Source organism: Sipha flava, unplaced genomic scaffold (genome assembly GCF_003268045.1).
Source record: "Sipha flava isolate LNK unplaced genomic scaffold, YSA_version1 116_pilon_pilon, whole genome shotgun sequence".
NCBI classification, from domain to species: Eukaryota; Metazoa; Arthropoda; class Insecta; order Hemiptera; family Aphididae; genus Sipha; species Sipha flava.
Window position 1 is genome coordinate 615,002 of NW_020271740.1, and position 12,935 is coordinate 627,936.

Genomic DNA, 12,935 nt, shown 5'->3' on the forward strand with positions numbered 1-12,935 from the left:
AAAATGAAACCGAGCACATATAATTTTACGTATGCGTGCGCGTGTGTTTGTGAACATGTAATAGATTGTTAGCTTCGCGTTCGGTTTCCTGGTGCGTTTTTCAGCGTGGGATGGTTATCTTGTTAAGTGCTCCAAGTAGCTACTGTCAAAAGCAGCGTGTAGTGTTCGTTTTTGACGTACGGCCTCTGTCGTAAAAGTTTTTGTAAAAAATTAAGAAAGAAAAACGTAGTGCGTGCAACACGTTGCGATTTGTGTGCGATATAGTACGAAAACAGTTTCCCCGGACGTCGATTGCGGTTGTTCGGAACACAATTTATTATGATTCGTAAATAATACGTTTAGTTCTCGTAAGCGTTTATAGTTAATCGTTTTCACGACGATTTCGTGATGAAAATATGTAATGTATGTAGTTTCGTGTTTTAATGTAGGTTTACCCGCATGAAATTTGCAAATTAATATTTAATATTTGTACTTATTATCTGAATACTGATTTCGTATTTTTTCTCTTATACTTATTTCGTTGCTTTCGAGGGTGTTATTAATAAAAGTTAAATTCAAATAAAGTAACATTGTACACGTAGATTCGCCAGTATGCTCGATATGCATAGATTCGACGTAATGAATATCAGAACGCAGACAGTTTATAATTATATCGTTGAAGTACACATAGATACGCCAACGTACCTTACGTACAGGTAATGTGTGCAGGACGGTTTTGATATCTAATTTTGAATCTGCAGCCTAAACATAGGTGTAGCGGTTATTATTCATGTTGCTTCAATTAAAAAAAAAAAAAATAAAAGAGTAACAAGAGGAATGTAATTGAATTTCCCTCGGTACAAAGAATACGTTACACGCATCCTGTACATCAGGTAATCGACATTGGATGTACACATAGAAACATATATGTATGCGAAAAGATTTTGGGCGATAATATATAATGTATTTCTTTATAATATTAAGTACTTGATTATAAAATATGCATAAATGTTTTTTTTTTTTTTTTTTAGTCATACTATAGTATTACGTATATTATAAGTATTATAACATGATAAAATAGGCATGTTATATGTTATATGTATGTAAACGTGCGTGATACTTTGCATATCCAATTTTCATGGTAATATAGTTTTCCACTGCGTACAATAAAAAAAAAAATATTAAATGAACATTTTGTTTCTCGTGTTTCTCGTAATCAAAAGGTATATAAACATTTTTTAATTCATTATTATATCGACTGCTACTGCAGCAGCGCGTATCTGCATACATATTAAATGCAAACTATTATTATGATTATGTTTTTACTTTTGCTAGTGTATGTAGACTGTTGGTATTCGCTGTAATTTTCCTCAACCCATACCATAGAATAATTATCAGTATACTTATATATTCGACTACAATCGGCAAATATAAATTCATAGTTATTGATGAACAGTGAACCTATTCATTTAGTTGAGAACCGATCTTATTAATATGATTTAAGAAATGCGATTAATTTAAGAACCGACTAAATTTGTTAATTTGTATTATTATTGTTGTTATTTTTAACTGTTATTGATTCCAAACAGATTAATAAAATTCATTCATAATTTAACAGTAATAATACAATTGGCTTACGATTATAACAGGGGATTTTTATTTTATTTTTTGAACGGACCTACGTTGTATCCAAGAAATTTCATTTGAAATTTAGAAACACGCGTTTCATTTATTTTCTGTTAAGTGTTGAGCTACCTAAATTAAATAAAATAGTTTGGTCATTGAAAAATAAATAGAAGCATAACTTTATAACTATTTAAAAACAATATCCTCTTACATTTCATATTTTATTACTATAATAATCATAATTTAAGGTAACGGCATTTTGAGTTACATTTTATGCAAATTTATAAAAAATCGATCACGTGTTGTAGCATGAACAGTATATTATATTTATGTATTTAAATAAAAGTTTATGGGGATACTAAGACAACTGTTACAACTTCCATACCCCCATCGTGATTACGTCACTAATTCTACACTGCAATCTTCTCGATACATTGGAAACTTAATGTAAATACCTGTTTTATACTTGTTTTTAGTTGACGTTTAACATCAAACAGTAGCTAATTAGACCACTACATTGAATTTATAATTTCCACAATTTCATATTCGCGTAGAATTTTATGCATAGCCGAAGCTGCTTTTTATTTTTAAAATTCGTTGTACATCGTTTTATTTGTTAACATTTACATTATTTATCAATTTTTTTTTTATGTTAATCTAAATAATTTGTTTTTAATTATCGTTTGAAACTCTGCAAAAACAATTTACGATTACCATTCATTGTTAATGGTTGTGCTAACGAGATACCGAAGCAACATCACACATTCGGATTCAGATAAATTAATTTTTTTTGTTCACAAAGCAACTTCACAAATGTAGTTGTATACGAGTAAAACGTTTATATTATTCAAACGTTTTAATAGCAATAATATTTTCTAGAATGTTTAAAATATTTGTTCGAATATTTTAAGTCATGCATTTATGAAAATGCAAGTATAATAATAAATTATATACATATTATTATACAATTGTAATTCAAGACGCGTTAACATTATTAATAAGTTTCTATGCATGGTTAAATAATAAAATCTATGATTTTACATTTCAGTGTACCATTTTAGTAATGATTTTACTTCATGCTTGTAGAAAAAGAAGCATAGAAGTATTATTATAGGTAGCACGGATTTTAAAAAAAATGGTGAACAATAATTATTACTTTCTATATCACATATTTTTCATTGTCAATACATTTTCTTTTGAACATTTCTAAAATTCTATATGTAACTAAATTGCTTGCATAAAATTAATTAAAAATAGTTAACTATTTATATATATATTAACTAAAACAGAACGGTTTGAAATTCCTCTACTATAATGTAAAAAAATATTTTTTGTTTTATAACAAATAGTACATGTGCCTAAAAATGCAAATACTTAAAAAAATATCAATACGTGTTTAACTTTTTAACTTCATATTGCATCTGTTCTCTATTTTATTATAATTATATTACTATTAATATTTATTTTATTATTATAGCATATACCAAGAGTAATAAACAATATACAAATTATCATCCACCAATATTTATATTACATAAAAGCGGTAATTGTATGTTGTGTCCGTGAGAATATTGTACCTTTTTGATGTAAATTACGTCCCAAATATTTTATATATCATAATGTATCATACATTATGTATGTTACAAATTTACAGTTAATATTTTCTTTCCCATTTTATCAGGCTTAAGACTGTCAATATTATTGCTATAATATTGATATGGTTAAAAATATTAGTGTTTTTTAACCACTTTTAAAAATTGAAATGCAATATATTATTTATTATAAGTCAATATGTGGTCACTTTTTTTTATTAAAATTCGATTAATTAGTTTATTTATTATAAATTTATATTGAAACAGGTAAAAAGTTGCATGACAGTTGTCTCGAATATTAAATTTCAGTAATTTTTTAGTTTCTAATTCTTCCAGGCTCTTTTTTTTATAATATATTCTTCATTTTCAATATTTTTTCTGTTTCTGATGACCTGTCTCCATAACGCTATATGGTCAAGATTTTCAATATTTTTTAAAATCTCTAGAAAAACGAGCTACGCAACTTCCGTATGCTGTTCCCGAGACGCAACTTACATTTACCAACAAAAAAACATAACTTGATCTTGCACTAATTATACTTCACGTCAATAATAATAAGCGATTATTTAGTTTTTTATTGTTTCTTATAAACATATAATTTCTTAAATTTTTTCAAAAAAAATATATTTTTAGATTGTTTGCATTATCAGTATGTGATGTTCACAATTGTTGACCAATAATGAATTATAAATGAGAATTATATAAAGGTACCTGTTATTGTTTATCGTATTTGTAGATAATAATCAGACGTTCAATATTAAAACTATACATTTATTATAAGTTACATAAAATATTCTTCAATTGGGTTCACAGAAATTTTATAAAATAATGTGTATACCACCGAGTAGGATATGAACATCATCGGCCTTATGATATTACGCCATTGTATAGCGACATTATAATTTTGTACGATAAAATAAATTAATATTATTTTCCAAATTTTTACTGTTAAGCTTTTGTGTTTTTTCTTATCTGCTCCATGTGAAAACGGACCGTTTTGAATTGACAGTACGCGAAGAATGGTTAATAGGTCAACTGGTACGCGAGGTCAATAATATGTTTGGTTTAATGAGGTTGACAAATGCTGATTCACACCGTATCTTATCTATATGTTTTTAACCTTACCAATCGTTGATCCACGTTTATCATAATATGTAATAATTGGATGGAATTCGTACTATCTTTATTAGGTATTGATGATACTGCTCGAACAATGTATAATAGCGACGGTCCCGTCTTGGAAGCTGCTTTAACAGGTTTATTCATTCAAATCTAATTGGTATTATAGTTTTGTTATATTAACATTTTACTTATTATATTACTAGTAAATTATTTTCAATCATTAATTTTAAAAACTATCGGTACCCCGATACTATGACGCTGGAGTTTTAATTTTTCAAAAGTTCACTTTTTCAAACTGCAACACTGTTATATTGTCGAAAATATACGCGGTATGCACACACGCGTGCACTGTATTTACTCACGCCGTATAGTCAACATAAAAAATTGTACGCCATCTACGCAATGACCAAAATTAGAGTCTAGAGAAACAAAACGCACTAAAATATTGCGACGAAAATAATGATACGATTAATTGGTATGCAATTATAACCATAACAGACCGTAAGCTCTGTACAAGACTTGTCGAATTTACAAAAATCAATTTATTCAAATACATCAAATATTATTACAACAGTTATTATGTTGTGTTATTCCCAACAGGAGTTGGTTGTTTCGGACTACGTTATTCAGTTAAATTATTCAATCAATTACTTATCAGCAATTAACAATTGAAAATCGTAGGTTATCGTATTCATAACAAGCGAATCGTTGTTTACACAAACTGTTGTATCGCAATACGATCTATTACGCAGTGTTTTTGGAGTAATGACTGTTTCACGGAGAAGATCTACGTGCTTATGAGGGTTTTGAAAAATGTCGATTTTCTCTTGTGCGACCAACACGCGTTCAAGTTTCAGCAAACGTCATGAATAGGGAACGAATTTATATGTAAATGCATATTTTTATTAAAACGAGATATTTAAGTTTTGATAAGAAATGTTTATGATTTAAATCATTCCTATTAAAATGATGATACTTTTATTTTACATATTTTTACATATTTTGGTATAATTACATATTTTTACATATTTCACTAATTTTTAAATATTTTTAAACATATTTTTATCATTTCATCATTCATACGTCTTCTTCGAACGAAAATACAAGAAATTATTTCAAAATTAGATCCAGAAACTTCTGTCGCTATTGGAAAAGCTCAAAATATTATGCTAAATGAAACATTGAAAATAATTTAATTTTAATTAAAAATAATTTAACAAAATTATTAATAAAAAATATGTCCCCAAATGATAGTATGCAAATTGTTGTTAAAACTCGTAAGCGGACAAATAGATGTTGAAAAAAAAAAATTCATGCTGTTACAGAAAAAAATTCCAGGCAATATTGATTTTAAAACAATCAATGACATAATGAGTGGCAGACACCTTTCTAAAAATTTGGAATTATCGCCTTCTGATAGTACGCACTTGAAATATGCTTTTAATGCATCGGTTGATATGAAACGATAATTTAGCCATTTTAAAAATATTTTGATACCTAATAGGCGACATTTAACATTTGATAATTTAAAAGATATTGTAATAATTCAATGCAACAAATCATTTTGATAATTTAATAATAATAATCACCTTTTTTCCCCCACATATTTGGATGTTTTTAGCACATATTTTATAAATTATACTTACATATATATGGAAATATTTCTGTATTTTTATTGCATATAAATCCGTTCCCTAGTCATGAATAATAAACAGATTGTTTGCGTGCCGATTTTTCAATCATTACTATGCGGCGTGTTCGACTAATCATCTGTCTGCTCGGGTTTCGCTGAAAACGCACCATTCGAACGTACCTACTCGTATTAGCCCGTAGGATGTTTTAATGTTACGTTAAGTAGTTAATTAAAAAAAAAAAAAAAAAATCGCAATAATAATAACGATGACGATAAAATAACAGCGGACGTGGGAAGTTGAAATCGAAAAGTATTTTTCCAGTTTTCAAGTCTAAAACGAATTGAGTTCCCCCCCCCCCCCCCGCGCGTGAATACGATCACGTACGATCGTATAATTCGTACGTGTAGAAATATGTTGTAGCGCGACATATTGGCCGAATGAAAAACGATAATAAAATGTTTTTTTTTCCATCGGCTTTATCGTGACGTTACGTTACGATTGTGCGCGGCGCCATGTGGGTATTGCGGCGGAACGGCCGGAGCGGCGTGCACGACACTACAACACTACCCTGTACGTCCGCAACACGGGCGTAGTACGATTCGTGCAGCCACATAACCACCTGCAGGGGCGTTGTTTCGGGTGTTTTTTTTTTTCCTCGTCGTCCCGAGGGGAGCCAATATTCAGATCACCCTCGACGGCGCTCATTACGCACGGGCGGGTTTTGAATTGCGTTTTTTTTTCAACCGACGAATAACGCGCGTACACTGTGCTGGACACGTTGACACGGCCGACGACGACGAACTCGATCTCCCGGCGAGAGAAAATCGCACCGTTATTCCGATCGGTTGAATTGATATTTTGAATTCGACTTGTAAGCGCGAAAAACCCGTTCTGATGCTAAAAATGTCCATAACCGCGGTTGCAATAACGAACGGCTTAATCGGACTTCGTCTCGCGTGTTACTCACAGGGCTGGCTCAAAGTATAGACGAGCTAGGCACCTGGCTAGAGTGGCACTTTAGTTGGGGTGGCATTTTAAAAATTGATTCGTTCCTTTCTTTTATTTCCATCGGCGTTTTGTAAGGAAAATCTTTAAATGAATTCATCCGTGAAAATCGTCTTATATTTTACGACAAAATCACTTACATATTAAAATGTATATTATTGATTGAAGTTATTATATTACTTTCTATTGCGGCCTATGCTGGGCATTTTAAATTATTCCAAAAATATAAATAATCACACAATCACTTCCGCGATTTCGGATAGTTGCGATAGTAATAGTGATAGGTTTTGGGTAGTAATTATAGAAATTATTTTTAAGTCTTTGTACGTATAATTTTATACATAAAATAAAAAAATATAAATACTTTTTATGTAGATATGTCACATAAACGATAGGGGGAGGGGCTAAGTTTAAACGAGAGCTTAATTTGCCTAGTGCATTATTTTTGCATGGGCCGGCCCTGGTTACTCGTACAAGTGATTATGTCTGAATCGCCTAAACGCGCGTACAAAACGCGTGCGCTACGGCGTGGACCATGTTATGTTACTGGTACGCGTCTTGAATTTGTAATGTGTGTGGATATTGAACTGGAGATTTACGAACGTAATCGTTTTATTCTTTTCCCGGTGGTGTTCTGTCATCGCAACACCGTCCCGTTAGAATAATGTACCGTATACTATTTGTTTCGATATATCAGTGTCGGCCTAACACGGTATTATTACGTAAGGGCGAGACTGCAAGAACCGCGAAGACCAACTAGAAAAATAAAATTTAAAATAAACTTCAGTCGTGAAAAAATCCTCGGACATTTAATACATGCTGTAGATCGCGTTGCGTTTCCGAGGTAGAAAGAATTAATGAGGAATTCCGTGTTCGAATCGTTTATAATACTGAATATGAAAAATCCGCCGAAATACTAGACTCGCCACCGGATCTATTTATTTCGCATTCGAAGTCATGATCGGCGTTGTTTACGGTTTTCCGACTTGTTGCCGTCTTAATGACCGGGCTCGTTTCGTAGGTGTACAGGACATAATATAGGTAAAGGTGCGTTTAAACGGTTCGGCCCAAACTATAACCCGTCTCCTATACACATTATAATATATAGGAACGTTATTATGTTGTCTGATGATGTACGTCATATTAACGTTATAAGGGCAAACCGTGGCGCACATCCCCACGGCTGTGATGGCGCCGTCTCGGGCTAATTTATACCGTGCATACGTACAAATTATTACGCGCCAACCCATTTAAAATATATAATATTATAATTCTATACATATATGTATAGTCTGTGCTGGCGCGAGGGTGTGTTGTACACCTATTCGCGATCGTCCGCTTCGATAGCGATAAACGCGCGTATACAGTAAGTACGTTTGTATCTACGCGCGTGCGTCCTACACGGAGTATCAGTGGAAAAAAAAAGGAAAAAACGTTTTAAAAGGAAACCGACCGAAAGGTTTTGTTGCTGTGATGCAGCCTGCACTGCAGCCACCGTCGAATTGTTATACGTATCCATACATATTATAATGGTATTGTAATGTATTCATGGACCAAATATTATTCGATCATATCGCGTTTATAAATATTTAACATATATAAATATATTTTTAGAGACACATTTTCGACCGTTGCGCATTATACGTTACCGCTAAAGACGTGTTGTGCATAATTAGTTCACGTTCAATGTGTTCCCACAACATAGACACATCAAATTATATAAGATAAGGTCAGGAATCTCATGGACGCAAATCTAGAACAGTTCGTTGAAGGTGAGAGCTCAAACACGGACTGATGTTCAACTATATAGCTTCGATTTCTGACGATTATAATATACGTCTCTAATTCAGAAGAAAATATTGTATATTATGAATAAGAGCTGAATTACTCGACTTCGTCCGTGTAAATAAATGCTTATCTTTATGTTACATTAGATTGTTTATAGTCAAATAAAAAAAAAATCTTCGTTTTCCTCCTCATTTTAACTCGGGCTCAGAACTGGCAGCAAGTTTCTGTTGCTGGTAGTGTTAAAAACTTTTTAGCTTTTTCTTTAGCTGCCGAGCGGTGGTTTAATCAACTTTTTTAACATAAAATCCAAGCGAATGTTTTTCTCATTAGCTGTGTTGCGCCGTGGGGGTATTGAAAAATAAATAATTATAAATAAATAACTACTCAATTAACTTAATAAGTTAATTAAGCATAAAGCCTGATCCACAAAGTACTCTATCAAAAAAAAAAAAAAATCGAAGTAATCGTATAAGTACTTCCAGGGAACTTGCGTGACGAAGATTTCGTTTTCACGTTTATATATACATTACTATCGACATTATTTAATGCTGCAGAAACTCAAGATATTTATATTATTATTATATCATTTATATCATTATTTTTGAGCGAAACAATATAAAAGATAAAATTGTAAAGATTAAAATAAAAACTTAACACTATTGAATTAATAAAATTTAATTTAGGCCAATGAGGGGGGGGCCGAGACCCTTCGAGCCACCCCTTAAATCCGCCACTGCTTCGTAGTAGATATATATACCATGTCTTATGCTTATTGCTAATTTTATTATACGTTAATACTCCAGTAAACATTATATGAAGTATTTACAACTTGAGTGTCAATGTATTTTAACAGTGGTTCTCGAACTTTTTTGTCCGTGGAGCTCTTATGTTTTCAAAAAAATTTGTGGAGCCCTGAAAATCAGGAATTTATATTTAAGACAACAATATTCCTTATATATAATAATTCTTAGTGTATCAAGTGTATAGATATCAGTCTTATTTGATTTTTTGGTGTCGAACCGAACTCGAACCGGATATTGTTAAAATATTTTGGATCCGAAACGAACCGAACTATTAAAAATTGTCATTGAACAAAAATTCAAACTTAGCATTTTTTTTTTAATTGAAATTATGAAAATTTTACTTACGTTGTGTACAATTGAATACACCTAAAAATGTATAACAAATAATTATTATTATTAACTAATTTCCAAAACTATTATGATACTTACATTTCAATTACTATACGTATACAGTAGAGAAAATACAATTTAGATATTGTTTGATTAAAAATATTTTCAAGTTCAAATTTTGAACTTACCTAAATGGTAAATAGTTAGGTTCGGTTTGACATCCGAACAGTTCAATCCATCATTAGTATTTTATAATAATAATTATTTTCTCGGCTTTCTTTTTACAAAGACCACCCACCTTCATTTTTTCATGGATCACGTGATTCAAATATAACTCCTTCGCACCGCCACTGTTCGGAAGTAAATAGGTATTTTATTTTGGTATAATTTTACATAAAACAGTTCGTGATGTCTATGTGTATTCGAGATAGAATTCAATTAGAATAATTCGTATCATAATGAGTAATAGGAATAACTAAAAATTGTCATTCACATATTTTGCTATTTGAGAATTATCTGTAAATCCATTGCTTATTGTAATGCTATTTTCGTACTAATGAATACAATTGGAACAACTGGAAACAATTGCTCCGAAAGTCAACTGCATTAGTTATTATAAATATTTTAACGCTATGACAAAATTAATATTGCCCACATAAACCGAACGAGTGCCCATGTTACGTGATTTTTTAAACTTTGTTAGAATACATTGGATTTGGGATCAAACAATTTTGCCCTTATTATGCGGATGTACATATTAACCGGTGTCCATATTGAGCGGAATCTATTGTATATTATTTATAAGTTTCTAGTTAAAATATTTGTTTTCGGGAAAAGTTAAAATCAAGTTGTATTAAAACATTGCAGATCATGATAACAATTTATTAATTCAAAATATTTTGTACATTTGTGTTCCAGAAATCAATAAAATAGTATTCATACACAGTTATATAAAATAATTTAATTCCTATACATCTTTCCTATAATTCAAAGTTTTTAATTTTTCATAATCATCGTGGATATTTTTATGTTTCATTTTTATCTTAGAAAATATACGGACTAATCCATTTTGAACACAATTACAGTTATAAGTATATTATATGAATTATATAAAATATAAAAGTAAAAAGTAGAAAGAGAGTGTCTCATAAATAAAAGTGAGAGTATACAAACGAAAAATATCGTTATATGTTGATGTATAGTTTTTATACCAGCAGAACTTACACATTTACGTCGCGATCTTAATGTTTCGCCCACCGAATATATATATATATATATATCTACGAGTAAGTACATAATTGTATTTATTATTTATAAATATGTTTGTGTGACTAATTATTTTCATTCCGTAACCACGCTCCAGTACTTCACAGCAAATGCTCTGTCCGTACGTAGACGAATTCGAGTTTTTGCTATTGTTGTACCTTTCGAACTTGGCTCTATATTGTGGTACCTTCATGTATAAACTACATACAATGAATATAGCTTTTAGTTTACACAGCCCTTTAAATATGCCCACGCTTAATAACAAAGGACACTTATCAGGAACACGGCTCGATAACATGCCTAAATATAGAAATATATATATATATATATGTGTATATCATAAACAACATACCGACGTATATAATGTATAATTAGTTAAATTTGTTTCGGGTGTCTACGATCAAATATTATGAAAACATAAAAGGTCGGCGGTGTGCGTACACGGCTCTCACGTAACGTAGTCCTCTGAGCCGAACGATGTCCGTGCGTAGAGAATTATAGCTACATGTTACATAGGTACGCTACAAACGCGCCGGTCCGACCCCTGCGTGCACTGAGTATGGGTTCCGAACGTTAGCAGAAATAACATCGTAAAATCAATATAGTGTACAGTAGTTCCCTGTTGGCTTTTGGCCTTTCGGAAAACCTTTTTGTATTCGTCACCCCGAATGGGCACGAGGGAAAACTCTCAAAAACTTGACAGGTCCAAAGTAAACCGTATACCGCACGTTGAAACACGAATCTACTTCGAGTAAATAATTTCCTTCTTCGGACGCCCACCAAGACTGTTCATGAATAATAAACACGTGTACACTTACCGGAGAAGTAATTGATTCGGGAAACGCAGTGTTCAGTTTTCGAATTCGAAGTGATAAATAACAAAGTCGAACAAAACGGTATAATACTGGTGACCATATCGGTTAGCGCTCGCGTACACTCCCTATAGCCGTGGTAATTTTTCGATTTTGTTCCGTCGCTTCTGTACGCATCGCGCATGCCTTTGGACCCATTAAAAATCATACAGTTTGTTTCAATTTAACGAAAACGTTGATTCATTTTGACATTGCTTCCATTGCATCTGCTATGCGTTACGTTCAAAACGTGTGTAAATCAAATATACGTTTATTCATGTATTCATAATCATTTCATAACTGACGTTTATAACTCTATAAGAATTTTTGCCGCCAACACTACGTCCCTCCATTTCTCTAGATCTTGTATAATTTCCTTCCATTCTTTTACTCCCACAGTTTTAAGATCCTCTTCTATTAAGTCAAGCCATCTCTTCGTTGGTCTGCCTCGAGGTCTCTTCCATGTATTCTTTCCATGTATTCATAATGTATTCATATACATATATATATTCATCTTTTTTTCTTTGTTAATATGTTACATTGTATAATTTAATACAATATTTTACCGGTTGTCTACGCATGTGTATATGCGCGTCGGAGGTGCACACGAGCGAGTGTATGCGCGTGAGAATGTCAGTGCCTACTACCTATGTGTAGACCGTAGTCCGTGCAAGTTTTAATACGGAAATACGTAACAAAAAACGTATAAGGAAACCAAATTATACGTCGTTCAAAAATCGTATTCTTTTTTCCCCCATTTTGGTCACGCCCTTTTTGCCCTGAAATAACACAAACACACTCGCGCGGCAGACAGTAGACATTCATTGTCGTACAACAGCAGATATATAGGAAACATAAGGAAACCGTAGCAATGTTTTGAGAATGAATAAACACACACACACACACACACACACACACACACACACACACACACACACA